General features: G+C 51.2%; 1 pseudogene; it reads right to left on the bottom strand.

Moving 5' to 3' along the window:
• Window positions 1–3,396: 3,396 nt before the first annotated feature.
• On the bottom strand, window positions 3,397–17,017 carry LOC134509653 (NACHT, LRR and PYD domains-containing protein 3-like; annotated as a pseudogene).
• Window positions 17,018–17,759: the final 742 nt, after the last annotated feature.

The following is a 17,759-nucleotide window of genomic DNA, read 5'->3' as shown; positions in this document are numbered from 1 at the left end:
TTCCCTTGGTGGTGAGGGAAGGAGCAGCCTGGTCTTGCAGCCACCGTGGAGCACGAGGCAGCCCAGGGACCACCTGCGGGCAGCAGCGCTGGGCTGGGGATGGACCCCCGGCCCCATGCTCACAGGGTGGGTGCAGGGTCCCAGGGCCCACAAGGAATCGGCTCCTGCCCCCTCTCTGCAGACCCCTCACAGAACTGCTCGTGGTGGTAGGACTCTGCCCCAAGCGTTGCTCATTATTTTATTTTTTTTTAATATATATTTAAGCCCAGATATGTTCAACTCACCTCAAGGGGTACATTAAAAAAATCCCCAACGCTGCTAAGTATTTGGGAAGAAAGGGATATCTGCCAGAGCCTGAACCGCTCGAACCTTGACTTCCCGAGTTGTTTAGTGAAGAAATGACACTAGACGTTTCTGTTAGGCACATCTAGTGTTTGTAGCCTTTCTTACAGAAGAAGGAAATAACAGCCTCTCTCTTTCCTTTTTATTTCTTGAACTCTTTTGTAAGAACTCTAATATTCCTTATTACTCTGCCATTTACTTTTACTGCAGTGTAAATGACAACCTCCGCAGTCCCGTGCATTGTTAGACTGGAATCCTCTTTTATACCAACCACCAGGATACCTCACGCTTGTTGCTGAGATGTATAAATTAGCAAGAAAACATAGTAAAAATATTACACCACAAAATATATTTCATTCCTTAAAGCTAGCAATTCTAATCTAGGCTGAAGTGTTATTTTTTTAGTAGTAGTTATAAATGTTTTACAGTTTGTTTGTTGTTGTTTTTTTTTTAAATTATTAGGAACAAACTGTATTCTGTCATTTGCTAGTGAACCATTATTCTAGAAATGGAACGCAATTTGAATGGTATGCAGGGACTGATGTAGTGCAATTTACTGAAGCTACTGCCATGAAAGAACATTTTAAAATATAATTAAAATATTTTCAGGTATGTTTTTAGCTTGTTCGATTCCTGAGTATCACAAACATTACTTCATTTCAAATTGTCAGTCTTTTATTTTTAATTACAAATCCATATCTCCTCCTAGCCTTGGAGGCTTTTAATTTGACTACTGCATGTAAACACATGGAATTTTTTTTTTTAATGTCATAAGAAGGTACGGGGTTACATTTCTATGACGATCTAACATGAACTATGAAGAAAAAGAAGGGTTGGATATACCATTTGGTTGCGTCTGGTAGTAATGTTGGCTTGTCTGGCTTTGTGAAGACAAGGACGGTCAGAGCAAGGCTCAGAACAAAGCTTCTGCCTCGTCCCCTGGAGGAAGGGTCCTGACCTTTTCCAAAATATGATGAAGTTTGGTGTAGGGCTTTTCAGGACTAACTGCGTTAAGGAACAAGGACTTAGGAAACCATCTAAGTTTGTATTTCACCTGCGTGAAACGTAGAGGAGTTAATTGTTAAAAGACATACAGTTTTAAACTAGAGCAGGGTGGGTTTAGATTAGATTAGACATTAGGAAGAAGTTCTTTACAATGAGGGTGGTGAGACACCGGCCCAGGTTGCCCAGGGAGGTGGTAGATGCCCCATCCCTGGAGACATCCAAGGCCAGGCTTGATGAGGCTCTGAGCAACTTGATCTAGTTGAACATGTCCCTGCTGACTGCAGGGGGTTGGACTAGATGGCCTTTAGAGGTCCCTTCCAACCCAACACATTGTATGATTCTGTGATTCTGTGCTGCAAGGACCAAGTGCCGGCTGCTGGTGACACCCCTGTGTGTGTGAGTGGAATTTGGTGCCAGCTGCTGGTGGCAGACCAAGGGTGGAGTGTCCCTGAGCTGTGGTGTCAGCTACCGGAGCCAGTGGGCTCCCAGCGCAGGTACTGGAGCAGTGGGCTCCCAGCGCAGCTGCGGGGGCAAATGGGAGTCTTTAATCTCCAGCCACTGCAGCAGGGCGGGTCTGTGTCCCCAAAACCAGACACTGGGCGGGTGTGGAATGAGTGAGGGGCTCCGCGCCGGCCCCTGGAGCGGAACCGTGGGTCACAGCCCCTGTGCCTGGGGGGGGTGAGGGTCTGTATCTCCCCAGCTGTGTGTGCTGGGGGGGGTTGTACTCACCTGGAGCCCCTCTTTCCCATCCCGTGTCCCCGCCACAGCTCCCCCGGCCATCGGAGCCCTCACGCAAGGGAGGGCACTTGCCTGTCCCCTTCCCTGCTCCCGCTGCTGCCGTCGGGGACAGATGTGACACACACGGGGGTGGCAGAGGCGGTGCAGGAGGAGGGATGTGCTCCTCTGCATTGACCCCCCCCGCGGTGGCAGAGAGCCTGGAGGGGCTGCGCTCTGTGGTGCAGCCCTGTGCCAGGAGCAGTCCCCAGCTGAGACACAGCCCCCTCTTCCCCCATCCCAGCCTGCAGCCTCGCAGGAGCCATCTAATGCTGCTTTCCGAATGGCCTGCCCCCAGGATGTGCTGGTGCAGGGGGTCACACCTCCCCAGGTGCTGGACTTTGCACTTCGGGACTTTGCAAACATAAGAAAATACTTTCTTTCCTGTGAGCTACGCTAGCTGCCCAGAGGAGTTGTGGATTCTCAGTCCTTGTGTTACCAAAGACAGGCCTCTGCTTTGTTTCTAAAATGATCGTTTCTTACTAACCTTCTTATTGTGTGAGAAAGTAGCTAATTACTGACCTTCTTACTGTGTACAAAAAAACAGTTATTCACTGAGCTGATGTTACAGATAGCGATAATGAGGAGACAGCCAGAAGTAGCTCATCACCAAGGGTGTGATCACAAGAAGTAGTTAATCACCTCAAGGTTCTTCTGTACATCAAGTATGTACGCCTGTACCAATTAGGATAGAGTTACAGCTACTTGAAAGAACATCCTTATTATCTTCAAGAAGTTGGCAAACTTACAGCAAACTTTTACTGTCCTGAGATGACTCAATGCCTTAAAAGGATAACGTGAGGAAGGGTCTCCTTACCCAAATGACCACCGAGACACTCATGCTTGCGCAGAAGTGTTTTGCTGACGTAGCAAAATTTGGTATGTGTGTACAAAAAGACTATTCAGTCATCCTAATGAATATGTAAGCTTAGGTGGAGTTATGTATTAGGTAGGCGGAATAATGAGAATATTTTGTGTATAAATAATGGGTGAATATCCCCGGTAAGGGGTGCTAGGTTTGTGGGTTTTTCCCCCTAGCACCCGACAGCGAATAAAGCAATATCTCCTCTCTGAACTACTTTTGGTTTCGAGGGCTTTCATTTCAGGTAGCACTTGGAGGTATTCAAAACCTGATGGGACGTGACCTAGGCAGCCTGCCCGAGCTGACGCGAGGGGTTTGGTTCCTTCCCAGCGCAGCTGTTCTGTGATTTGGTGCTTCTGTGGATCCTCCCCCTGGCTCCTTCGGGCACACCTGGCTTCTCTACATGGTTACAGGTACAAACTGCTGCTTGTTCACGCCAAAGTCCCCGTGCGACACAAGCGATCCTTAATCCTGTCACTACACACACAGAAGAACAGCAAGGCAGGAGGAGGAAGTACCTGGACACGTATTTACAGGGATTTACTGGAGAAAAGAAGAGGACGTCTCTGCGGCTCAGGGAGTTCCTACTTTGCCACTGCGATGTTGTTTGTCGTGGACTGAAAACCAGACCCTGGAAAGATTTCCTGGGTGCCATCCCTAGGGATTGTCTGGAACTAGGAGAGCCCAGAGACTGCCACCAACTACAGGAAGGGAGGAAAATGGCACAACCTGAGGAGATCCCCGAGTCAGGCCCTTTATGCAAAAATCAGAAAAAATTCTCCTGGATAAAAGCATACATAAACAAAAGAGAGAGTAGCAACCTCCTTGGAAGCTGTCAAATCAGAACGATCAAAATCAAAAATTCCTGGGAACAGGCTAAACATCCATCCTCACATGCAAAGCTCTCAGAGACTTCAAGGAGGGCCTACTCAATCCCTCAGTGCTGTTCTCTACATCCCTACCCTCACTCCCTCTGCCCTCTGCTCCCCTCCCAACCTAACGGAGATCCAGGCAGGACCCAAAAAGCTGCTGTTATGCCTGAGCAGAGGCCAGCATCTCCCACCCTCCTTATGACGGCCAGCCAAGACTGCAGCGACATCCCAACCATACACATTGGTTACCCCCTTTTGGCTTTAAAGGAAATATCCATAAATGCAGGGAACATCCCCTCATTCCCAAATCACTTTTAACTTTTAGCCCGTCTCTGTGAGAGCATCATGAGGCCAGAGACCTTGCCTGCGGACCAGCCTGCTCAAGAAGTGCGACATTTATTCCACCTGGGCTTTTCCTCTTTCAGGGAGCCAGATTCTGCTGTGTTCTTTCATTTAATCCAGATCTGATCAACCTTTGGAGGGAAGCAGAGAAGAACAACTGTTAAATCTGCCCGATAGTGACCACTGCCTGACACCCCAGTGCACTGCAGGGACCAGCAAGACCTCTGCTTCACCCCATCCTGCTCCAAGTGCCTTCCAGAGCCCCCTCTTGCTGTCATCCCCATTCCCCAACTGCTGCTCCCCCTGCCCAGGAGCTGTCATGGGGAGGGGTGCGGGGAGCTTAAAAGGCTGAGCTGGTCTGAGGATTTCTGTTCCCCTGAAGACCCTTCACCAAGGCAATTCCTCTTTGTTCAAAGCGTGCAAACCACAATCAGCACGCCTTTCGTGCAGCAGGGTGCCCCTCTTAATTGATCCTCCAGCCAAAACAGCACAGCACAAGACCTTGTGGTCTTGGAAGAACTCCGTCAGCAGCCCCACGAATGAGCCTGTTCTGAACAGACCCTGGCCTTCCTTCAGAATAAGGACCTTCATAGCAGAACCCTTCTTTGACTGAGAAGAGACACAACCTCCCCATGCTCGCAATGCAAAGATCTCCCAGTGCTGGAGACGTGGAGTCTTTGCTCCGTGCTGGCTGGGGATAGGACAACCATCTAAATCCAACCTCAGATCTTACACCATGAAACAGCAATATAGTTCAACCTCTCAACAACCTTAAGAAAGAGGTAAATATCTGAATGGCAATTCTAGAAATGGGATACGACTCTCCAGGTAGGAGGCTAACATGGCCAGGAACTGACTGGATGCGGCTGGACCAAAGCAATAGCAAAATTAGAGCTACCAGTGGGCATTAAGTGAAAATCCATCCACTCCTCCACACAAGGTACACCTGGAAGCCACCCCAAGGGTGTAGGACCCAGGTCAAGGGAAGAAGATGCCTGGAGGAAGACTTTCACACACTCCTCTTGTCCCCGGGGCAGGCAGGCGGGGAGCATGGGATGAGCAGGGAGCCATTGCTGCAGGCTCATCTCCATGGCAGCCCCTCCCCATCCCTGCGGCCCAGCCCCAGCCCCATCGAGCGCTGCCTGTGGGGCAGCCAGGGAAATGCCCTGGGAAGCCCCAGGTCCCTCACCCCACGCTCTGCTGCTGCCAGGTGGAATCCTTCAGCCCCTCTCACAGCAGCAGCGCCCCAGCATCTCCCAGCTCATCGAAACCGATGTCCAGCTCCCACAGGCTCCGGTTGGTGCCCAGCGCCTCGGCCAGGTTCCTGCAGCCGGTGCCAGTGATCTGGCAGCACCGCAGCCTGCGGAGAGATGCCCCAAAGAGGAGCCAGGGGTGCCGTCAGCCCCCCCCGGGGTTGTATTCCCCGGGGGAATACAACAGGTCTCGTCACAGGTGGGATGACAGACGTGCACACACCTCACTAGGCCGTTGCCCAAAAGGAATGGCCACAAATCCCACCTATAACCCCAAAATGCACGTCCCTTGGCCAGTGAGGGACCAGCGCTGGAGACAACCCCTGCTCCCAGCGCAGCCCAAGAATATCCACATACAAGAGGAAGTGCCCATTGGACACAGCCATGAGGAGAGCTCCCCCCCCTTCCTGGGAAGTCGGCCCAGCTGGGCACCTCTGTGAAGTGCTGTTACACAGATCCACGCAGGACAGGGAAGAAACAAGAGGAACTGGAGGTCTGCGTGCAGTCTCAGGGCTTTAGTAGCTCATCGGGGTCACAGAGTCATACTGGGGTAGCTCAAAATGAGTGGATACAGGCTTTTTTTGGATGGACATGCTGGGAAAGAAGGGTGGGGGACTTGCCCTTTACATGAGAGAGCAGCAGATCACAGCCCTGGACTTCAGGGGAGCCGACCCTGGCCTCTTCAAAGACCTGCATGGAAGAATCTGATGAGAGACTGTCCTCCAGGGAAGAAGGGTCAAGGAGAGCTAGTTGACAATCAAGGATCACCTCCTCCAGGCTCAACAACCAGACCATCCATCAAACACGAAAAGGAAGCATACAGGAGGTAGAAGCACAGGAAGGTGTCTTGGGAAGAATACAGAGATGCTGTCCGAGGGCAGGGATCAGGTTAGGAAAGCCAAAGCCCAACTGGAGTTGAATGTGGTGAGGGATGTGAAGGGCGACAAGAAAGGCTTCTCTAGGTACATCCCCAGCAGAATGAATAATACAGAAGATGTGGGCCTGCTGCTGAACGGGAGCAGGGGCCTGGTCACAAAGGACATGCAGAAGGCCAAAGTACTGAATGCCTTCTTCACCTCAGTCTTCACTGGTAAGACTGGCCTTCAGCAATTCCAGGTCCCTGAGAGCAATGGGAGAGTCCACGGTAAGGCAGGCTTATCCTTGGTGTTTAAACAAATGGGACACAGGTAAGTCCGTGGACCTGGTGGGATGCAGCCACGAGGGCCATGGGAGCTGACTGGTGTCACTGCGAGGTCACTCTTGATAATGTCTGGAAGGTCATGATGGTCAGGGCAGGTTCCTGAGGTCTGGAGAATGCAAATATTGCCCCTGTCTTCAAGAGAGACAAGAAAGAGGATCCAGGGAACCACTGATGTACTTTAAGAAGGTAGAATGTACTTTTAAAAAGGTAAAATATATTTTAGAAGGTAGAATCTCTCATTAAGTAAGTAAGAATAAAGAGCTGTAAAAAGGCCCTGTGAAACCAGACGCTTGGTATCAACAATAAATGCCTTCCTAATGTATATACCTTTGAAGAAGAACAGAAGGCTGATAATAAGGAACATCCCATCACAGGGGATGCCGAAACCGTCTGAAAAGCAGACAGCTGCTGGATAAGGCATAAAGTCAACAAAAATTTGCAGTAACTGGGGGGAGAGGTAAATGTGGCAGTGGGAGATCGCGACCACCAACTCAAGTGGAGACTGGATTGGACCCCAAGGTGCTGGAGCATGCACATAGCAATGAAAGGACCTTGTTACTCCAAATGAAAGCGAGAGACTGTACTAACCAATAGAAATTGTTATGATAAGGTACTAACCAATTATTATAATTAAGGGCATGTATTTCTGTGTTTTGGACCATATAAATATTCGGAGGGGTTTGTAGGCCAGTGTGCTAGCTTTGTGGATCACCACCCAGCACTCATCTCTGCAGACATTAAATAAATAGCTCATACCTCTACTCTGTGCGTATATTGGCGTCGCACACCAGGTAAATGACCCCACTTTGGGACAATACTCTAGGCTGGTCAGTCACCTCCATCCCAGGAAAGGTGATGGAGCAAATAATCCCGGGAACCAATTCTGATCACAGGAAGGACGGGAAGGTGACTGGAAGGACTGCATGGATTTGCAAAGGGCAAACCACGTCTGACCAACCTGACAGCTGTCTTTGCTAAAATGAGCGGCTTGGTGGATGAGGAGAGAGTACTGGATGTCATTTATCTGAACTTCAGAAGGGATTTTGACACTGTCTTCTGCAACACCCACTTAGACACACTAGTGGCTAGGAAAGGCTAGGAAAGCAGACATGAGATGGATTTAAAACATTTTAAACCGGCGGAACGGCTTGACTCAAGGTTTGTGGCACTGGGTCCACCTGGAGGCCAGTCACCAGTGGGATACCCCAGCGATCAACACTGGGGCTGATACTGTTCAACATCTTCATTAGACACAAGGACCAAGTGCACCCTCAGCAAGTTTGGAGGTGACACAAAAGTAGAGGAGTGGCTGACAGCCCAGGCCTTGGCTCGCAGGTACAACTGCACCGATGGGGTCTGTGCTGCCCACAGCAGAGCCTATGGGGAACAGAGACGGGCAGGTGGGCACCTCGTTCAGAGAACCTTTTCTTCTGGGTTGGGTTTTAAAGCTTCCTTGGGCAAAGGTATCCCAAGAGAGTGTCCCCACCAGCAGTGACTGTGACAGAGAAGCATGGCTGAGAGCGCACAGCCCAGCAAGAGGAACTGCCTGGAAACACTGAGGCATGTGTTTGGAGATCGATAACTGTAGCCATGCCCAGGTAGCCAGGAGTCACACAGATCAGCCGACAGAGGACTGTGGTAGTAGTGGAAGGAAATGGCAGGGGCACTTTCTCTTTGAGCATTTCCATGAGTCTTTTCACTCCTGTCAGTGGCATGTTTTTGAGATACACCTGTGGATTGGCCCAGTTGTTGTGCTTCGTTTCACCCTGTGGAGCAGCCTCAGAGGGTGGGAACTGGGTGCCTCTGTGATGAGCTGGTCCCAGAAGTTCTACTCTGGGAGCACAACTAATGCGCTCCGGCTGTCTGTAGGCTTCCAGTCCATAGCACAAGCCCAAAGGTAAGCCGAAAGGAAAGCAACCCAAAACATCCCAAGAGTGAACATCAGGCCCTCTACATCAGCAGTTTTGTTCACAAAATCACAGAATGATAGGGCGTGGAAGGGACCTCTGGAGATCATCTAGTCCAAACCCCCTGCCAGAGCAGGGTCACCCAGAGCAGGCTGCACAGGAATGCGTCCAGGCGGGTTTGGAATGTCTTCAGAGACGGACACTCCACCACCTCTCTGGGCAGCCTGTGCCAGGGCTCTGCCACCCTCACAGGAAAGAAGTTCCTCCTCATGTTGAGATGGAACTTCCTATGCTCAAGTTTGTGCCTGTTACCTCCTGTCCTGTTGCTGGGCACCACTGAAAAGAGCCTGGCCCCATCCTCCTAACACCCATCCTTTAAGTATTTATAAGTGTTGATAAGATCCCCTCTCAGCCATCTTTTTTCCAGACTGAAAAGACAGAAGTTCCTCAGCCTTTCTTCATAACAGAGATGTTCCAGTCCCTTCATCATCTTGGTAGCCCTTTGCTGTCCCCTCTCCAGCAGTTCCCTGTCCTTCTTGAACCGGGGAGCCCAGAACTGGACACAGCACTCCAGGTGCGGCCTCACCAGGGCAGAGTAGAGAGGGAGGATGACCTCCCTCCACCTGCTGGCCACACTCTTCTTGATGCACCCCAGGATGCCATTGGTCTTTTTGGCCACAAGGTCCCATTGCTGGCTCATGGTCATCCTGTTGTCCACTGGGAGTCCCAGGTCTCTTTCCACAGAGCTGCTCTCCAGCAGGTCAGCCCCTAACATGATGCATGGGGTTATTCTGTAGGAATGTGTCTGAGAGAAAATGGTCATGTGAGCCAGCCTCCCTACTATGAGAGATTAGATTAAGAGCAAAACAGGTGGTAGAAGATGGAATTAGTATATGGGAAAAATGAGAACTGAGAAGGTAGAAAACATGTTGTGCTAATGACTAAGTAATTTACTATGTGAATTCTTGTAACCAATCTGATCTGTGAATGAACTGCATGCACAGCGCGTGGACGGTGTAACTAGCTAATCAGAAATAAGCAAGTAGCATGTACAGCTACAACACAGGGTATAAAAGATGATGATCTGTGCTTAATAAACGGCTTCTGTTGATTCACATTGGATCGTCTGGAGTCCAGTTATTTCTCCTCATTATTCCTCCCCAAACTAATACATTCCTGTATTAGGAAGGCACGTGCGAGCGGCACGTGGTTCTTTGTTGCCATCTGAGGCTAAACCACGACACTCCCCATGTATCCAATGTCCCAGCTCTTCTCTTCTTGCAAATTTGGATGCAACCTTTCATCAGACCCATCTTCTCAATAATTCCTGCTGGTTCTTATCCCCAACCATCCTTCCCACTACTTTGGGCCCATCATGATACAAGGCCTGTACTTGAGCCCTGAAATTTGTGATGGCAGCCCCAGGGCCAAGAAGGCTGTGAGGAAAAAGGACTGATGGGAGAGGGAGTGTTAACAGCATGTGAAAATCCCTGGGGAGCCCTGAGTCCCTCACTACAGCCTCTCCAGCCGGCAGGAGGGATGCTTCAGCCCCTCGCACAGCAACTGCCCCCCAGTGTCTCCCACAGACTCGGGCTGGCGCTGAGCACGGCAGCCAAGCTGGTGATCTGGCACCACTGCAGTCTGCAGGGGAGGGACACAGGAGCTGTGGGACTGTCACAGCCACCAGGAGACAAGCCATACCCACCCACCCACCAGCCTTCCCAGTTCAGTCCCACTAGTCCGCGACCCTGAGCTTCCCCAGTCACTGGGCTCTCCCCAAGGCTACAGACAAAACAAATTTAGAATTTCTGGGCACTTTGTTTTGTTCACAAAGTCCTCTCAGTGGGCACCCACTAAGATCCCACCAGGGAAGCAGTAATTGTGCCGCTCATTCCCATGGCTTGGCAGAGCACTCTAGAGCCACAGGAGATGCCCAAAATGGCTCAAACACCCAGGCAGAGGTGGCAGAGATGGCACAGGGCCTGCACAAGAGCCCCAACGCTCAACACAGCAGCCAATGTAGAGATGGGAGTAAAGGCAAGGACGGGGAGGGAGCCTTGTGGCCCAGCCCAGGATGACTTGCCCATGGCAGAAGAGGGACTTCTCACAAGGATGTGTCCTCTGCCCTCCTCTGGTGCCTGCTCACGTGGGACTGAACACCCCGGGCTCAGCAGACACCAGGTCTGGGGAAACAGGCACCTGGAAGGGCACCACTTTCACACACTCCTCTCGTTCCCCGTGCAGGCAGGTGGGGAGCATGGGATGAGCAGGGAGCCAGCGCTGCAGGCTCACCTCCATGGCAGCCTCTCCCCATCCCTGCGTCCCAGCTCCAGTGCCATCCCAGACCCCATCAAGGGAAATGCCCGGGAAATGCCCCAGGGGGCCCTGGGTCCCTCACCCCATGATCTCCAGCCGGCAGGTGGGTTGCTTCAGCCCCTCTCACGGCAGCCGCACCCCAGCATCTCCAAAATAATTATCACCCAGGTGCAGCTCCCGCAGACGTGGGCTGGTGCTGAGCATGGCAGCCAGGTCCCCGCAGCCGGCGCTGGTCAGCTGGCAATGTCGCAGGCTGCAAGGGAGATGCAGGAAAAGGAGCCACAAGACCATCACAGCCACCCGGAGAGATGTAACCACCCACGTGCCTCTCAAAGGGCCTATGCCCACACACCACGGCCAGAAACCCTGCCCACACTCATGGGATCCAGTGCTTGGCCAAGGGCTCAGCGCTGGAGCCACCGCCTGCTCCAAGCCCAGCCCTTGGCCTCCTCTGAACCCATTTCTTTCCAGAAGGGAACAAAGGGCTCTTCTCAGTGCTGCCTAATGGAAGGATAAGAGGCAACAGCCACGAGTCGCAACACAGGAAACTCATTAGACTTCAGATCTCTCTGACCCCCATCCCTCCACCATAAGTGTGGTCAAACAATGGAACAAGACCCCGGAGGGACTGTGGGATCCTCATCCTTGGAAACATTCCTAACCCAGTGGACAGGACCCTGAACAACTCATTATGGCAGCCCAGCTTTGAATGTGAAGAAGTCCTACATGACCTCTGGAGGACCCTCCTACCTAAAGTACTTTATGATTCTGGATCTGGACAAGACCCTGCTGGTTAACTGCCCTTCTGCAAATGGCTGGAGCTGTGGAGAGTCTGGAAAACAGGCCTATTCCTACAATCCTTCAGACCCTGCCTGCCTTCAGGACATACACGTAAGGATGCACTCCTTCAACCGAAAACGTGACAACACTAACTCCCCCTTTGCCAACCCAACCCTTACTGCTGGGCTTGCTCATTCATGGCAGGGTTGCAAAATCCCGCCATGCAAAGGCTGATGTAAAGACCTCCACTGGCCTCTCCAGGACATCCTTCTTCTGCCCAGCTGTTCTTTTCCTGCATGGAAGAGAGGGCAAGCAAGACCATTTTAGTTGTCCAGCCCACCTGCCTGTGTTTTGGGATCCATTTCCTCCCACATTAGCTCCATGCGACCACCCTAGCTTCAGCCATGTCCCATGTCCCAGTACAACAGTGGGGACCTCAAGCTCAGCAGCACTTTCACCCACCCCATCATCGCGGAAGAGCTGCCTTCCCTCTTAGGTGTTATATCCTCTCTCAGCGCACCTCTCTGATGAGCACCATTTGGGAGACACCGCTTCCATCTCCACATCCCAGCTGGCAGAAGCAGCTGCCCAGCCCCAGCCCCACAGAGTGCTGCCCAGGGAAATACCCTGAGGAGCTCCGGGTCTCCCACCACAGTGTCTCCAGGCAGCAGGAGGGATGCTTCAGCCCCTCGCACAGCAGCCGCAGCCCAGTGTCTCCCATCTGCCTGTCTTGCACGTCCAGCTTCTTCAGGCTCCAGCTGGTGCTCAGTGCTGCAGCCAGGTCCCTGCACGCGAGGCTGGTGAGCTGGCACTGCCACAGGCTGCAGGGAGACGCACCAAAGAGGGGACGGGGGTTATCAGAGCTGCTGGAACAGACACACCTCTCACAGGGAAAAACCACAGGGGTCGAGTCCAGCCTGGTATTGACAGCTGGTGCCATGAGCAATAGCCCCAGTACAAGGGCAAGAAGCTACCTCAGGAAGGCTGGCTATGGGATACAGCCCGTGAGGGGCTGTATCTGACCAGGTCTGTGGACACTCAGAGCCCCAGATGGCCCAGAATCCAGGTGGGCATGCTGTTTGGGGGTACCCATTCACCAGCCCCACACACGATCACTGCAACGTGGAGCAGGACAACAGACCTGTTTTCTCGCACTGCGCTTGCATCTGACTTGCTTGTGCTGTTGAGGCATTCTTCACCACACTTCCTCGGTGTTGGGGAGGGAACTCTGGGATCTCTCTTCCTGACACTGATGGGGAAACAGGTGCAGGGTAGTGCCCAATACTACCACACCTCCTCAAACTCCTCGCCAGTCCCACTGCTGACCTTGGAAGTGCACCTACAGTGCCGTGAAAGAAGACTGTGCTTTGATAGTGCCCAATGCCACAAGAAAGCCTCACCACAATGAGGAGGTTGCACCCCACAGAGGAGAGGGGATAGAGGCAAAAAACATGCTTTTACAGGGGTTATGGTTTTTCCAGTACCAAACTCCTGAAAAGCCTTCTGCAACATGAGACATCTCTTGCCCCGTCTCAGGAGTCCGGGCTCGTTTTCTGCTGTGCTGAGCATCTCTTCCAGCTCACTCAGGACTCGTGGGCACTTGCCTTGCCATACTGCTGAGAGGTGAACAGATCTCTCCTAGCTGGGTACCAGAGCCCTTTTCCCAATCAAGCATAGCACTCTTGTGAGCAGATCTCCACCACAGACTGCCAGCCTGCACGACGCCAACAGAGTCAAGTGCATCAAGGGAGAAGCCTGCAGCTTAACCCCTTCCAGACTCAAACAGGGTGGTCCAAGCTTTTTGCTCTGCTTCTCTGCTAGGTCCCTCTCTGAATCCAAGTCAAACCTTCCAGCCTTTCAGACCAAGGGCTACAGGGAAAGGGGTAGTGAAAAAAAAAAAACAGGTTTGCATTTTCAGGAAGTGCAAATGAAAAGGCTTTTAAAAATATCTTTGCAGTGCCTCCCTCTACTAGGGCAATGTGGTGGAGATAAGCACCTGTATTTCCTGCAGAGGAAAAAGCACTCTGGCTTGGTCCTTTCCTGGACCTAGAAGAGGCTTTGTAGAGACAGTGGATGGCTACACAGCTCTGCAGGTCCTTTATGGAGCTGCTCACATAAGCAGGTCTCAACTCCATCAGCATGGTCTCCACAACAGCCTTAGTCAATCCGGAATAAAATGAGGAAGGGGTCGGGGGAAGAGTTTTGTTAATAGGAACGTGAGAAGAGTCCCTTCGCTATAATAGCATTAGTTTGACGGGAAAGCAAACTACCATTTTTCTAGCATTTTTAGTTATTAAAAAGGGAGAGAAGACCAACTTAGTGGCTCAAGGAACTTTGTCACTGTGGTGGTCAAACAATACAATACTTACAAACAAGGTCTCTCTGGGGGTCCTGGAATAACCTCATTTTCATGGTCTTCCCATGTAAGGAAGTACCATTCAAGATGAAGGGAGTCCAGTCCCTTCCAGTGTTTGACACAGAAGGAGAAAACCCTTTGATCAGGGTCAGGCTGATGTCTCTCAGAGCAATCCCCGTGAAAGGCTCCAATGCACGGCTCACAAATGTTTCGTCTTGACTCTCGAACAAACAGTGAAATATAATCAAGTCATAAATCACTCTATCAGAACCTGAAGCTACTCCTTGGCTTATCTGAATCCACCTCAGCAAATCTTCCTCAATTTGAGGTGAAGTTTCACATCCAGTTATTTCCTTCAGCTTCTTCTTTAGTTCCTTGTTGAACAGGCCAAACAGGAATCACACCACTATCAAACGTGTTTTACATTCACTCTCATTTTCAAGCACTACCTTTATTGTCTTCTCAGGAGTCCTTGAGTGTCCCCTTGCATCCCCATCATCCCCCAGTGCATAGAACAACACTGCAAAAAACTCTTGAAAACTCAGATGAATGAAGCTGTAGACAGTCACGCACTCCCAATCTTTTCTCAGAACACTCTCATTCATAAAAAGGGAGGAGAGAACTGGGTGATTTAAGACATGTTCCTCAATCTCCTTTTCCTCAAAGAGCATCTCCTGCTTCCAGATTCAATCAGCAGCCAGGCAGCAAAGTCTGCCCAGGAACTTCTTCAGATCCTGCTTCAGATCTTCTTTCCCACACTTGAGTAATCTGGAAAGGTAGGACACCTACAGCTCTGTGATTGTTGTAGGAGCCTGTGAAAGATCTTTCCCTTCATCAAGTTCTTGTTCAAGAACAGCACAGATGGTCCAACACGCAACGGGTACAAGGCACATGGTAAAAAGAATGTCATTTCTTTTGACAAAGCTAATGGCTTTCCTTGCTTTGTCTTCATCCATGAAGAACTTGTGGAAATATTCCTCCCTCTCAGCTTCCTAAAACCCCAGTATCTCTGCAAAACACTCTGTCTTTAAACACTGCTCCAGGCTTTGAAGAGCTGTTGGTCTTGTGGTGATGAGTAAGGAGGACTCTGAAAGGAGAGTCTTCTCCAATACGCTGCTCAGAATAATTTCCATGGGCTTCTTTTCCTCAGCACTTGAGCATGAATTACATTTTGGTTGTTCCAAGGAAAACCTCATTTCATCAAAGCCATCAACGATGAACAGAAGCTTCTGGGGATTAGCCAGGATGTCTCTAAGTGGTGCCTGTCAATCAGGACAGCAATCTGACATCAAGTCACCCAGACTCAGCATGTCCTCCTGCTAGGAAAGGTTGATCTCTACAGCTTATGTAGAAAGCATAGTCAAACTGCGCATAAAGGGCTCTGTTTGCCCAGTCTAACATGATCTTTCTTGATGTCACCGTCTTTCCAATCCCTGCAGCTCCCACTAGCACAAAGATCTGTGGTATTTGCCCTCTTTTATCAGGCTGAAAAAGAGTTTCCACAGTGATGGTAGGGTCAGCACCTTCCCTACTGGCCTCCTCATGTCTCATGTCAAGAACGCAGGACCTTGTGTTCTTGTTCAGTTCTGTTCTGAGTCTTTGCAACCTTCATCAGCTTGGCATATCTGCTGCTTAGAGACATGTTCCCAGCCTGGCGAGTGTTCACCTCTCTAGAAGTACAGAACTCTCTTGCTGCATGGTCTCTGTACTTCTGCCTGTAATCTACACCAATGAGAAACATGAGCACCACCTTCTAATAAAGGCAAACTTCGCATTAGCCTCTCAAAATTATTCCCACAACACATTCCCAGTATGCAGCACTTGTTCTACACGACGGTTTTAGATTTCCAAAGACCTTTACAATGGCTTGCACTGAGTAACCACCTGAGCAATTCTATCTACCTCTTATTTAGGGAAGGTGGGGGGAACCAGCTCCTCCTCACACGGCTCCATTAAGTTTAACCAAGTAGGGCAGAAGGAACCCAATGGAGGAAGAACACATTCGTGGGAAAGACTGGTGAGTATTTACTTGGAAAACAGTTGCTAAGCATGCTCCTCTTTCCGTAAAGCACCCTGGCTTCTCTACCAAAGCAGGAGAGGACTTACACCTTCGTTTCTCAAATGGAAGACACATGGTTAATGGTGTGTCCCCTGGCCCAAATCAGACTCGGAGAGCAGAGCTCCAGCCAACCTCCACTGCAATAAGCGGGTGATACTGTCGGTTGCTTAGAGAACACCCACTGAATCACCTCTCTTCTTCAAACTCTGACAGAAAAGGAGGATCTGATGTGTCCCTTGTATTCCCTACGTGCACAGATGGCTCTGCACCGTTATCTCCTGGCTGAGATAGCTGCGTGTAGCATAGTAGCTTCTGCTGAAATGTCACATACCGTCAGCTGATGTTCCGGGACTGGGAGCTGAAACTGCAAAATGAACATGAGTATTACCATAGCGGTGTGGCAGAGTCCCAGAGACAACACTCAGTGGCAGCGGATCCCTCATGAGCCTGCCCAAAATCCTAGCAGATAAGGCAGAGTTCTGCTACTGGTAGTGCCACACGAGCACTGTGAACGTTCCCTGTCCTCTGCAAATCAACCTGCCTTGACATTGGGAAGGAGCCCCCTCTCCTCCCGGGGAGCCCCAGGTCCCACAGGGGGACATTCTTCCGTCCCAGAGCAGAACAAATTACCTGAGCTGCGGGCCACAACCCACCCCACCTCATCAAGAGGGCACATAGAGCCCCAGAGCAATCGTGGCAGCAGTCCCCAAAATGGGCAAGGGTGGCATTGGCAGGAGGGGGGCCCTGCAGCTTTCCCCCCAGCAAGGAGAGCACTGGCCTCCTCTCCTTCTCCCCTTGCCCTAGGACTTGAAATCTGCTCTCAGCCTTTTGAGGAGGAGTGAGCTTCATGCTTTTTCCAGGGAGCAGGCAGAGAAAAAGAAAGAAAAGCTGTCAGTAACCTCCTGCTTCCTCACCTTCTTCTTCCTTCTGCCTCAGGTGAGCTACCATGTCTCCCTTCCAGCATATGGACGGCCACCTTCATCCACTGCAACCTCTGATCCGCAGCACTTGTGCACGCCCTCAACTGCGTCATCAGTGTGGGGCGGGTCTCAAAACACCAGAGGGTGAAGGGTTAAGGCAAATACCCCGAACCCACAGACCTAGCAGGGCAATTGTCACTTGCCTGGCACATAAATATTTCTTGAGAGACGTATGCAGCCATCTGGCCAACCCTGGATAAGCTCAGACCAACAAAAAAGAAAATAAAGAAAAAGAAGGAAGAAAAAACTCTTCTGTCAAGGAAGCAGTAAAAAAGTGCAAAAAGGGAAGTGGTTTGGGGAAATCAGTTCCAATGGTCTGTATCCCCCCAACCACATGTGCTGGGGGTGTGTGTGTGTATTCACTAGCAAACTTCAGGAGCAGGGGGGCCTCGGGTCCGGGCTGGGGTCTCAGGTGGGCAGGAGTCGGTGCTGGTAGCTGGGGGGACCCGTGGGTGTTGGGTGCCCGTGGGACGGGGGTGCGAATGCTGCCTGTGTGGAGCAGCAGCACCGAGCTGGACCCATGGGGTAGGTCAGGGACCCATGGGGTGGGTTAGAGGGCTGGGGTCCGGGCAGGGGTCCCGGGTGGCAGAGGCGCCGTGCTGGTGCTCAGGGTCCCGAGCGTGCCCGTGTGCCTGCAGGAGTGACCGTCTGCCGGTGTTGGCCCCGGAGGAGGAGGGGACATGGCTGCAGGTGCTGGTGTGTGATGGGGG

Source organism: Chroicocephalus ridibundus, unplaced genomic scaffold (genome assembly GCF_963924245.1).
Source record: "Chroicocephalus ridibundus unplaced genomic scaffold, bChrRid1.1 SCAFFOLD_26, whole genome shotgun sequence".
Lineage (NCBI taxonomy): Eukaryota > Metazoa > Chordata > Aves > Charadriiformes > Laridae > Chroicocephalus > Chroicocephalus ridibundus.
This window is presented reverse-complemented; position numbering and strand designations above follow the sequence as displayed.